The 13,563-nt window shown below is 39.8% G+C and overlaps 1 pseudogene; it reads left to right on the forward strand.

The window, feature by feature from the left end:
- The first annotated feature begins 11,464 nt into the window (after window positions 1-11,464).
- Window positions 11,465-12,445, forward strand: LOC102531004 (actin, cytoplasmic 2-like; annotated as a pseudogene).
- The last annotated feature ends 1,118 nt before the right edge of the window (window positions 12,446-13,563 follow it).

The following is a 13,563-nucleotide window of genomic DNA, read 5'->3' on the forward strand; positions in this document are numbered from 1 at the left end:
GCAATGGGCTCGCGGACCCTAAGATCGCCCTTGGTCTCAGGTTTAACCTTGGCCCTGGGCCCAGAAGCCTCTCCTAGCCCAGGGTCTTCGCACGTGCCCGCCTCTTACTATTTCAGGTTGTTACTGCGTCAGACATATTTTCTCATTATGTATTTATGTTGTTCTTGTGTTCTACATAATTGTTTCCAACTTCCTCATTTTGTGTGTAAAGAATTCTCAAACAGAGAAATAAAGTAAATGTACTTGGCAAGGATTTTGTCCCTAAATTGTGAGGTTCCCCTAGAATTCGGATATGGTTTAGATTCAAGTTTAGCCTTTGTCATTTGAATCTGTAGCCTTATCTGGCTACAGTTATGTATCAAATGAACAGAAATATGTCCACACATTCTTGAATTTGGTAGCTTAGTAAAACAGCTGGCTTTACAAATGTATTTATACAAATATATACACATACATCCACACGTGTATATAATATAGATAGAAAGATTATCCTTACTTCCAACTGCTGTCAAGAACTGAGTTGATATCAATATGAACGTGTAATTTTTTCATCAATTTGTCTTTCTTAAACCTTGCTTGGTAGTAAATCTTTTCAAAGGCCATCTTGAAAAGTACAGAGTTTGGTACATTCCTCACTCTGGAAATACTTTTATGAAATATAAAGCTTTGGCTTAGAATTACAGTTCTTATATTTTGGCATAGTTCACTCATTCAAAAGGCATTATCTTAAGCATCCCTCATATGTAGGGCCTTAAGTATAGAGGAGATCCTATAAGACAGTCTCAGAATTTTACAGTCTCAATGTGCTATCAAGATACACACACTAAAACAATTAAAGACTAAATCACTAGCACGTGATTAAATGCAAGTATGTGTAGGGGCCCCAAATGAGTGACCTGGGTTCCCAGAGGGTACCAAAGTGTACAAGGAACACTGCATGGAAGACGTAGAATTTGACCTGTCACTCAGCAATAAGAAAGCCATTATAGTATATACGAACAAAAATAACATTTTTTACAACATAATTATATCCTCCAGAAATAAACTAGTGAGGAGGGTAGCATGGCTTTACCTTCTTAGAAATTTCTTTACGGTTGGAATTTTATATCTGCTTCTGCATTCAGCCCACTGCAAAATCACATGTCATCTGGCATTTGGGATACTCGACTCTAAATTCACGAGAGAAAGAATGCAAAAGGCAAAAGAGATTTCAGCGTCCTGAAAGTTTTCCTTCTCTGATCCCCTAAAACGATCTCAGGGACTCCCAGCGGTCTCTAGACCACAATTTGAAAATCAGTGCCCTCTACAATGCTGGGTCTTGATCAGAAGGTTTCATGCTGGCATAGTATTAAGGTTCCAGTTTTAGCTCCAAGACAATCGTTCCTAAGTTACTCCCCAACTCAGGGGCGAGGTGTTTGGATACAGACTTCTGCGGCCTCCAAGATGGAAAAGCTCCCAAATGCACACACAGTCAGCGGAACAAACTGTTCCGACCGCTGCTCCTGCTCTGCTGAAGATTTCTGGCCGCCTGACTTCAAAGGGAACACTGTGTGAAGAGAGCATCTGTGGGGAGAAGATAGCGAGGCAAACGTGGCAACTGAAGAAGCAAAGACTTGAAATGTTTGTGTAAAATGCCAAGATCCTTCTGCGCTCAGACACAGGGTCACCGGACAGCGGGAAAGGCAGCGGGAGCCCCGCGGGCAGCAGGCGAGTCAGGAGGAGCTCCTTAACCCTTCGGTTAAGTCTCCTCCACCACCCATGACCTAGAGGCTCCTGTGCCTGGCCACGGGACAGAGTTAAAGAGAAATTGCTGGTGTTCAAAGTGAGAGCACGGATCTCCAACTAATCCCTTTTTCAGCTGAGTGGTAGAGTCCACCTCAAACTGTGCAATAAATGCGCAGCACTAGGCTGACGACATTTTCCTTCGACTTGGCCAGATCCCAAGGCCAGGGAATTGAGGATGATCTGTCAGGTACTCTGCGGGGCTTGGTGAACACACTAGATTTAAAACAATCTTATGTTTATCAGGGGAAAGGGGGTGGGAAGGGATAAATTTGGGAGTTTGAGATTTGCAAATGATAACCACTGTATATAAAAATAGATAAAAAAAACAAATTTCTTCTTTATAGCACAAGAAACTATATTTAATATCTTGCAATAACCTTTAATGAAAAAGAACGTGAAAACGAATATATGTATGTATGTGCCCGACTAGGATGCTGTGCTGTACACAGGAAACTGACACATTGTAACTTACACTTCAATTAAAAAAAAAAAAGAAAAAACTGGATAAAGGGAACATAAACACTTCGTAAACTGAATATTCAACAGAGCTACTGGGAGAAATTCCGACAATTAATGTTATAAGAAATTTAAAGAGCAGAGGAAGAAACTATCTGAAGTCTAACTTTGTGGGTGGAATGAAATGAAGACTGATCACAGTGAGTTTTCGCCTTTGCCCTCTACAGCCCAAATATTTCCCAAATTGATTTTATCTTTCTGAAGCAGGTATTTCTATACTTCCAGATTTTTGTTTAACCTAGTTTAATAACAGCTGTTTACTGAGTATATAGTATTTGCCAGGCTCATTGCTACATAGTTTGTCACATTATCTCTATTCTTCATAAAATCCCCAAAGAGCCATGTCATTATTCCTATTCTATAGTTGAATAAATTGAGGCTTAGAGCCATGAAGTAATAAGTGCCTTGACCTACATCACAAAGTGAGAACACAGCAACTGAAATTCAAGGTTTAAGTCAGGCTTTTTCGCTCCAAAGCTATCATGTTTCCACCTCCTTATTTCTGTGCATTTGAAATGATTCTGACATGGGCTTTATGTAATTTTGCTAGTGTATGCTAAAATTCCTAGCCCTTCTTGACTCTAAAGGTATAAATTGTGAGTGGCAAATTAACATTCTTACGTGCTTTATTGGAACTTTCCAACATTTATCCACAGGAGTTCAATAGAACTGGTGGAACCCCAGACAAAGGGATTTCCCCAAAGAGAAAAATCTCCTTCATGAAACAATTACACATGCAAATGACAGGCACTCTCCCTAGCTTTCCCAGCCTCATAATTAGCATAACAACAGAAGCATATCCTTCAAAGGAAGACACTTCCTGAACCTGGGCAGTGTAGTAGTAGTTTTCTAGGCTGCATTAACACAGCACTATCAAAAACAAACAAACAAACAAACAAACCCCAAAGCACTATCAACAAACACCTAGGCAGTTTGAAACAAGAGAAAATCAATCTCTCACAGTTTTGAGGGCTGGAAGTCAGAAATCAACACATGAGTTGGGTCATATTCACTCTGGAGGCTCTAGGAAAGAATTATTCCTGCCTCTTCCTAACCCTCATGACAGCCACCAATCCTTGGCATTGCCTGGATGAATGAATATGTTACATATAAAATAGGATGACTCTTGGAATATTAGAGCAAAGAAAGGTAAACACAAAACAGTAAATATTGTATGGGCACACACAAAATGCCAAACACAGGAAAACCTAGTCTATGGTATTAACTACCAAATAATCGTTACTTTTGAGAAAGACTGGCAAATATTGACAAGGAAGGGATCTTATGGGGCTCTGGTAATATTCTATTCCCTGATCTCAGTTATGCAGGGGAATGTAAAGGTGAACAATTTATTACCAGTGTGGATTCTACTAAGTGCCTCATGAATTCTTACAGGAGGGCTAATCTGTGGAAGAATTCTTGAGATCAAATGGGAGGATTTCTACTAGTTGGATGATTTTGTTTTCTTTTTTATATGTATGCATCTCTCTAGAGAACTCTTAAATATACTCTCAAATTTCAAACATTTCTCTGATAAATGTCACTATTGAGACTGTTCTCCATGGAAGACTGAAAACAAGAATTTTTCTAACATTGGGGATCACAATACACCCTTTCCCTCTCCATCTCATAGCCTAAAGAGTGTCAGATCATTCTATGTTACAGTATTGATTTTTAAATAAATATAATTTTCTGAATTCCATATTTATGAAAGAAAGATGAAGGATAGCACTGCCATTACTGAAGTCAGTATGGAAGTTACTCCAAATCTTAACCAAAAAACTACCATGTGCTCCAACAATCCCACTTCTGGGTATATATTCAAAGGAAACGGAATCAGTAGCTCTAAGAGACATCTACACCCCCATGTTCATTACAGCATTACTCACAATAGCCAAGATACGGGCACAACCTCAATGGAGTATATATCTTGTATCATTATGGAAGCTCCCATAACTTAACTCATAAAATTAAGATTTGCTTATTCTGAATATTTATCACTAGCAAGCAATTTTATTTATAAAATAAATTAACAGCAGAGATGGATTCATTCATTTGCACAGGATTTCTTGAGTGCTTATTATGTGCCAGCATCTTTATGTACGTGAATCTTACGTAACTCCCACAACAACCCTGTGAGGTAGGTTTTATTATCACAACTGTGTGAATATGGAAATTTAGAGAGACTCTAAGTGACTTGCTCCAGGTCTAGTAGCTGCAGTGTGGAGAGAAAACCAGAGCCTACATTCATCTCTCTGCATTCCCTCTCTCTTTCTGCTACGAGTACATGGAACAAAGAAATATGGAAGCAAGAAGGGAACCTGGAAAGCTTAGCAGAGTAGGTGGCTCAAGGGGAGTAGGAAGAGGAAGGGTGTAAGTAAGCCACCCAAAGAAGTGACGAAAGGATGACCCACCCACATAAATCCATCAAGTTGTTCTATAATCTGTGACAGTCATAAAATACAAGTTGCCTATGTTTGTTTCCCCACAAAATTAATGTGTTGAAACCCTACTTCTCAATGTGATATTAGGAGGTCAAATCTTCAGGAAGTAATTAAGATTAGATGACGTCAAAAAGGTGGAGCTCTCGTAAATGGGATGCATGCAATTTTAAGAGGCATGAAAGTTCTGACCTCCTCTGCTCTGCTCTCCACCTTGTTAAGGATACAAGGAGAAGTTGGCTGTCTGCCATGGTCTCGGAATTCTACCCTCTAGAATTGTGAAAAATTAATTTGTTTTTTATAAGCTATCCAGCCTCTGGGGTCTTTGTTATGGTAGGGGAATGGACTAAGACATGCATCAATAGCTAGAATCCAGGGTGAAAGGGAAGGCATTTGATTCAAGGCAGGGGGCCCATCATGAAGCGCTGTGACTCCATATTAAGGGCTTTGAATTTCACCCTCATGTTAGTGAAAAATGAAATTCAGAGAGTCTCTTAAATGACCAGCTTGGCCTGAAATGACTCCACATTATTTCTATAATCAGGACACTGAGTGCCTTTAACAATTCTAGAATAAAACTACTATTTGTCAAAATCTTAAGCAATGATGAGCATCTTTCCAGTGTACGTATCACTCTTTCGCCCCTCACCCTCTTCAGCACGCTGGCTGAAAATGAACATGGAAAATTACAAACAACTACACTAGCAATTATATCTTGAAAGCTATGATCAATAATTTTAGACCGGGCCTTAATGCTTTCAAGTAATCCTACTATTCTTTTTTTCAGACAGTTCTTTCTCCTACTTTTTAAGGCTACTATTCTAAACCTTTTCCCATTTCTGAACTTCCAGCCCCTCCTCTCCAATTCTCACTCTCAGCCAATAATCCCAGTTCCTATTTCACCACAGATACAGAAGAATTAGAAAAGAATTTCCAAATGCTCCTAACCATCCACATCTACCCACCTGCCCACATGTGGGCCTATACAGTCTGTGCCAAATTGGAGACATCTTTCTAACAACTGTTCCCTATTTCTTCTACAGAAACAATTTGCCTTAATGGAGAACTCTAATCAGCATTAAAAAGAAAAGACCATTTCTTCAATATAAAAATAAACTCTTTGCAAGCCCATTTTTTTTCTATCTACAGCTCTAATTCTCTTCATTTATAGTAAAATAATTTATAATGTGTGCCGAATCCCTTCCCTCCTGTCATTTCTAGAACCCATTCGAATTGGGCATTTTCATCCACTCGCTCCAAGGATGATCTCAACCAATGTCCTGCTCTACCATCCCAAGCTTATGACTTCCAAATATATACCTCCAAAGCTCTCTCCTGATCTCTAGAAACATACAGCAAAACTGCATCTTTAACATCACTACCTGGATGTCTAATAGACCATTTAAACTTAATATACCCAAAACAAAAGCTCTTGTAGTCCCCTCAAATGCAGTTCTTTTGCAGTGTTTCTTATTTCAGATGATGATAAATCTTCAAGTTGCTCAGGCCAAAACATTTTTCGGCCCCCCCTTGACTCCATTCACTTTCTCACATCTCATCTTGTAGGTAATTTGTTGAATGTAACTTCAAAAATCTCTCTAGGATCCAAGCATTTATCACATCTGTAATGGGAACATACTAGTTCACATCAACAAGTATCATTCCTTCCTTGGATTACTGCAATAGCCTCCAAATTGATTTCCTTGCCTCTGACCTTGAAGTCTTTCATTTTACACTTAACAGAATAGCTAGAGTCATCTTATTAAATGTAAGGCAGAATATGTTATTTCTCAGTTCAAAATCCTAAAAAAAAAAAAAAAAAGAGTATGTGATTTCCCATTAAGTGAGAGGCCAGTCCTTACTAAATGTTACAAGAGCCGATAAGCCTCTATCTGCTTTCTCCAGCCTCATCCCCAATAACCCTTGCATCATCCCTCACTGTCTCCATCCACAGCAGCCTTCCTACTATTCTTTCCTCACACTGAACACATTGAAGTGTCCTGGCACTTTCCATTCCGTCTCATATAATTTTCTTCCACCAGATACGGGCATGCCAATCTCCCTCACTTCACTCAATTCTGTGTTCAAAGGCCTACTGCTCGGGTCAGCTGCTTCCAGTTAGGATATAGCAATTTGTCAAAAGAAAATGACTTTCAACCTAACTAAAACAAAGCCTGATAAGCTACAAAATCACAGTTCCAAAAAAGAAACCAAAGTAAGCAAGCATATAAGCAAAATATCAGAAAGCTGGGGATGCAAGAAACCTAAATGAACTACCTTCCAGAATGAGAAAAGGCCTGTGTGGGAGAGAGGAGATCCACGTTTTCTGTGGTGGAGTGGGAGGGGAAGCATTTCCCATAAATTGTATAAAAAGAAACCAGCGAGAAGTTTGAAAACTTGCAATGCTTACACAGCGTCTGGAGTAAAGGATTAAAAGTTCAAGGAGCTCTCAAAACAGAACGAGATTCCATCCATCCTCCAAGTCTTTCTGCGACGTCTTCACTGAAGACTGGGTGCTTTCACCAAAGCCAGGTTAATGGCAGGAGAACGGAGAGAAACCCCTTCCAGACACTCTGCTCCTTCGTGAACTGTCAGTAAAGTCATTGCTCTCTGAAAACTGTTGGCCAGGCAGCGGGGGTAGAGACATTCTAACCAAGGTGCAGAAAGGAGGAGCAGGAATTGACAGCAAAGAGGACTCTGCAGTTACCCTAAAAGCTGGGCAGCGAAAGATTTCCCACAGTCTGGGAAGCGCAAAGGGAGACAAACCATATTCATGGACAGGCAAATTCAACATGATTGAGATATTCTTTCTCCCTGAATAATTTAGAAATGCAAAGGACCTAGAACAGCCAAAATAATTTTGAAAAAAACCAAAAATTGAGGGATTACCTGATTTCAAGACTCACTACAAACTACAGTAATCAAGACATTGCAGTTCCAGTGTAAGGACACAAGTGCAGGTCAATGGAACAGAACAGGGGGTGAAGAAAGCGACTCACACGAGCAATGTGTGTTCAGTCGATGCACCAAGTCATTTTCAAGGGGAGAGGGAAATCTTTGAAGCAAATGGCACTGAAACAAATGGTTACCTGTATGGAAAAAAAGTAAGCCTTGACTTTACACCATATATAAACAGTCCTAAACATAAATCCCAGAATCACAAAGCTTCTAGAAGACAGCATAGGACACACTCCTGGCCTTCATGTAAGATTTCCTGACAAGTTAAAGGAGCATTAGCCACGGAAAATGTTTAGAGAAAATACGCTCCAAATTTACATTTTCTATTCGATGAAGACAAAATTAATAGGCAAATTCTAGATTCATAAGTATTACAGATGTGTGTGTATCTGAAAAGCACTATTCAAAATATATAAAGAACTTCCAGAAATCACCAATAAAAAGTCAAAATACAATTTAAAAATGGCTGAATGATAAGCAGACACTTTTTTAAATAAATGGATGGACAATAAGCACATGGAAAGGCATTCAACTTCATTAATCATAAGGGAAACATAAATTAAACCGACAATGAACTGTCACTATATACTCACTGACATGGCTGTAATAAAAATTACACACAGTCCCGAATATTTGTGAGGACACAGAACTGGAACAGTCATGAATTGCAGGTGAGGGGTTAAAAAGCTAATTTTGGAAAACTATTTGGTAATTACTTGTCAAGTTATATTTATATATGCCCTATGATACAGCAATTTCAGGTGTAAGTATTTATCCAAGAGAAATAAAAACATGTCTACAAAAAATATTTATTTACCATGAAGACAGTCTTATACATAAAAGCCTAAAAGAGAAACAATCCAAAGGCCATCAACAGGATAGTAAAGAAAAAGTTATGAAAAACTCATGTTGGAGGCTAATCCAGCCTCTATTAACTTTGGATACTTGTGTAACTTGGATGAATCTATTAGTATATCAAACAAAAGTGGCCAGGCAGACACACAGGCATGCACAACACACATATACACACTACACAAATAAACACTCTTCCATTTCAGTACTATGAAGTTAAGGAACAGCCAAACCTAAGCTCAACTGATAGAAATCAGAACAGCACCTGCCTATGGGGGTGGGGAGAGGGGCTTACTGGTACCAGACAAAAGAAACTTTATGGGGACATGGAAATGTTCTCCACCTTGTCTTAGGCACTCGTAGCATGAGCAGATACCACTGTCAAACTTCACAAATGTCAAAACTTATCAATTAGGCATTTTATCATTTGTAAGTGAAATCTCCATTTGAAAGAAAAAAAAAAATCAACATTTGTTGATTTTTTTCCCCTTGAACAACCTATTAAAATTTGCATGTCAATCCTCCACATCCCCTTCCTCCACTTCTTTCCTTAGCCCTTAGCCCTTCCAGACATTTTACATCCTTCCTGCCTTGGAATGTTCACTCCATGAGGTGAGGAACCTTTTTCTGCTTTGTTCACTGATATATCTGCAGGCCTAGAACATTGTCTGACACATAGTAGGGGCTCAATAGATATTTGTTAAATAAATGGATGGATTCAAAATTAACTGAAATTAGAATATATTCAGAACATTGTATCTGTAATGTTATTCCTATGTAACCAAAGAACAGGGGCACTTGGAGATGCCAAGGTAAAGGACTTAAGTGTTTTTTACCTTTTGCTGGCACATACAGAATGGGTGGGCTGCATTTTGTTTTTCTGATATAAATGACCATGTTTTTTAAGCATCAATATCTCTAAATGGTGTAACTATTCAACATTTTATCTGGCAGTGAACTTTGGTTGAAGGACATACATCAAAATTATGAGGTCAATTAGGAAAAATAAGTCAAACTAGCTCATGTTATACTGAATAAACTAACAACTATAATTAACATTTAATTAGTCAAACAATGAGTCTGTACATGCCGATGTGAGATTTGCCTAAGGCCCCAGAAAAAACCAGTGATCAGCATTTATGCCAACTGATAAGTCTGAATAAGAGAGGTGGGGGAGGGAGACCTAGGGATTCTTTCTTTTTAAGCATTTCCCATTGTTATGTAAACATAATAGGGCTCTGAGTCCATAGAGACAGAATAATTGCACATTTTTACATGGATACCAATTGGAAGTGGTTCAAGGTATCCCCAGTAGTACCCCTGGCAATAAATCACAAACTTTACTTGTAAGAATCACCTGCAGTTCTGCCACTCAGAGTTTACCACTGTTAACATGATGATGCACTTCCTGTCTTTTTGCATATGAATTTTAATAAAAATATAAACATGCAAGTATCTGTACAATAATGATTATAGTTTATCAATCCAATTTTTTTTCACTTAATTTAACTTAATCTTTTTTTCTTGTTCTTGTAATTTTGTCTTTTTATTTATCCCTTCATATTTGAAAGAAACATGCTGGGAGGTAGAATTTGTATACATGCAACTTCATGTTTAGCTTAGGATTCAAAACGGGTCACAAACTCATATACAGTCCCCCTTTTTCTTCCCCATCTATGGAGTCAAACTCCTGGCAACATTGGATGGGATTTTTTTTTTTTGAAATATGTTGGTTCTTCAAAGGGATCATGATGTGCTTCTTCTTAATCTCTTTTCTTGTGAGTAATAATGCTACTGATGGTGTTACAAATCCAACCAATCAACATTGCCAATGATACTGTATTAATACAAAGAAGAGGACCCCCATGGGTTGACCCTGTTTAAGAAAACCATCAGAACCACATTCCATATACACAGGAACAAAGGTCTTCAATAATACTGGAATTGAAATGAAAAGTCCAATAGTGTCTGCTTTGCAGAGTAAATTTCTTCCTTCATATCAACAATATATACTTCTATCAGAGATTTCTGTATCACAGTATTTCTAGCAGAAACAATTAGGCTTCAAATTTCTCCTACACTACTTCTATCATAGACCTTGGCAAATGCAATACACAGTTCAGTGATTCAGCTGCCATCTTGAAATTTGTCAGTTCTTTGACCTCCTCTCATCAAATGATCTAGTCACCCACACAACCTTACTCACTCCCATGCACCCTGGACTTTGCCAAAACCAACAACTACAATCTCTCTGTAATCTGTTTCACTCCACCATTTTATATCTTTCCGGGTTACTTCCTCTAGTACCTTGATTCCAACAAATTCCAGTTTCCACTTTTTCATGACTCTTGTGATGTCATTTCTGCGCTCCTAACCCAGCTCAGTTCATCCAGTCTTATGGTAAATCATAAAAATGACTTTCTCACATACTCCCCTGCCCCTTTCTTTACTCATCTTCTTATGGTAAAACTACAAAACTAGTTAAATTTCTCTTCCTACAAAAGTGCAGAAGGACACAATTTGAAAGTTATGCTGATTGGTCTCACTTTAAATTCATGCTCATTAATCTCAAGTGAGTCTTTAGTGCTGGTAAATAATTATAATACATTTACTACACCATCCTCTTCCAACTCTCTGACACAACTATTTCATACTTTTTTTTCCCTCCTCAGAACTCCCAATGACTCCTCTCACATCTTTATAATCAACTGATGACTTTGCTTATTTATAACACTAAGAATGCTGAAGTGATCAAAAGAGAAATTCCAATAAAAACCAAAAAAGAAAAAGACATGAAAGTTTCTTCTTGTAAAAAAAAAAAAAAAGAAAAGAATAAGATATTCTACAGGACCCCACCACTAAATCTACACACCTGCCTGCATCTATGTCTACATACTCTCTCATCATAAAAACATCACCTCCTGGGCATGGGCCAGAAGGACTCCTATGTGGGTGACGAGGCCCAGAGCAAGAGAGGCATCCTGACCCTCAAGTATCCCAAGCATGACATCGTCACCTACTGGGATGACATGGAGAAGATCTGGCACCACACCTTCTACAACAAGCTGCATGTGGCCCCCGAGGAGCATCCCATGCTGCTGATCAAGGCCCCCCCTGAACCCCAAGGACAACCGTGAGAAGATGACCCAGATCACGTTCGAGACCTTCAACACTCCAGCCATGTATGTGGCCATCTAGGCCATGCTGTCCTTGTACGCCTCTGGCCACACCACTGGCATTGTGATGGACACTGATGATGGGGTCACTCACACTGTGCCCATCTACGAGGGGTACGCCCTCCCCCACGCCATCCTGTGTATGGACCTGGCTGGCCGGGACCTGATGGACTACCTCATGAAGATCCTCATGGAGCGTGGCTACAGCTTCACCACCACAGCCGAGCAGGAAATCGTGCGTGACATCAAGGAGAAGCTCTGCTATGTCGCCCTGGACTTGGAGCAGGAGATGGCCACCGCTGTATCCAGCTTCTCCCTGGAGAAGAGCTACGAGCTGCCCGACGGTCAGCAATGAGTGTTTCCACTGCCCCGAGGCTCTCTTCCAGCCCGCGTTCCTGGGCGTGGAATCCTGTGGCACCCACGAGGCTACCTTCAACTCCATCATGAAGTGTGACATCGACATCTGCAAGGACCTCTATGCCAACACGGTGCTGTCTGGTGGGACCACCATGTACCCCAGCATCACCGACAGGATGTAGAAGGAGATCACCGCCCTGGCCCCCAGTACGGTGAAGGTCAAGATCATCGCATCCCCTCAAGCACAAGTACTCCGTGCGGATCGGCGGCTCCATCCTGGCCTCGCTGTCCACCTTGTAGCAGATGTGGATCAGCAAGCAAGAGTCCGGCCCCTCCATCATCCACCGCAAGTGCTTCTAGGCGGACTGAGTTACCTTCCACTCTTTTCTTCACAAAACCAAACTTGCGCAGAAAACGAGATGAGATTGGCATGGCTTTATTTAGGGTTTTTTTTTTTTTTGAATTTTTTTGTTTGTTTTTGGTACTTGACTTAGGGTTTAAAAACTGGAACGGTGAAGGTGACAGCAGTCGGTTGGACTGAACATACCCAAAGTTCTACAATATGGCCAAGGACTTTGATTGTACATTTTTTTTTAAATAGTCATTCCAAATATCATGACATGGATTGTTACAGGAAGTCCCTTGTCTTCCCAAAAGCTGCCTTGCTTCTCTAAGAAGGGCCAGTTCTTACCAGAGTCCACACAAGGGAGGGTGATAGCATTGCTTTTGTGTAAATGATGTATTCCAAATTTTCTTTTAATCTTTGCCTTCATAATTTGTTTTCGTTTATTTTGAATGGTCAGCCATCATGGCCCCCATTTTTTGTCCTGCAACTTGAGATGTATGTAGGCTTTTGGTCCCTCTGAGAGCGGGCTAAGGCACAGAGGCAGCCAGAGCTTGTCTGTACACTGTCTTGAGACCAGTTCAATAATGCACACCTTAAAGAAAAAAAAAATCACCTCCATTTCACCAACATTTTCTCTCAGCACTGTGCTCTTCCCTGATTCCCCTCAAATATATACATATAAATATATAAAAATTATACATATATAATATATATATATATCCATCCATCCCAGAAAAGGTCTCCGTACCTATAGACCTCATCAACATCTTGAGTATCTAACAAAAGTCTCAACATGTACAAAAGTAAACTTCTGATCTTCCTCTCAAACCTGCTCCAGCCAGCTTCCCTGATCTCACTCAGTTTATAGCAATACTGTCCTGTTTTAGTTGCTGGAGCTAAAAAGCTCAGTGGCATTTTGATTTGCCTACTTTTCTCCCGCCTCATGTCCATTTGTTAGAGAATCCTAGTGTTATGGGTGGAATTGTATTCACCCCCGCTAAAAAGGTATGTTGAATTCTTCTCTAAGTACCTAAGAATGTGACCAAATAAGCAAACAGGGTCACTGCAGATGTAGTTAGTTAGGAGTAGGGTTGGCCCCTAAGCCAATGTGACTGATATCCTAATACAAAGA

This window comes from Vicugna pacos, chromosome X (genome assembly GCF_048564905.1).
Source record: "Vicugna pacos chromosome X, VicPac4, whole genome shotgun sequence".
Classification (NCBI taxonomy): Eukaryota; Metazoa; Chordata; class Mammalia; order Artiodactyla; family Camelidae; genus Vicugna; species Vicugna pacos.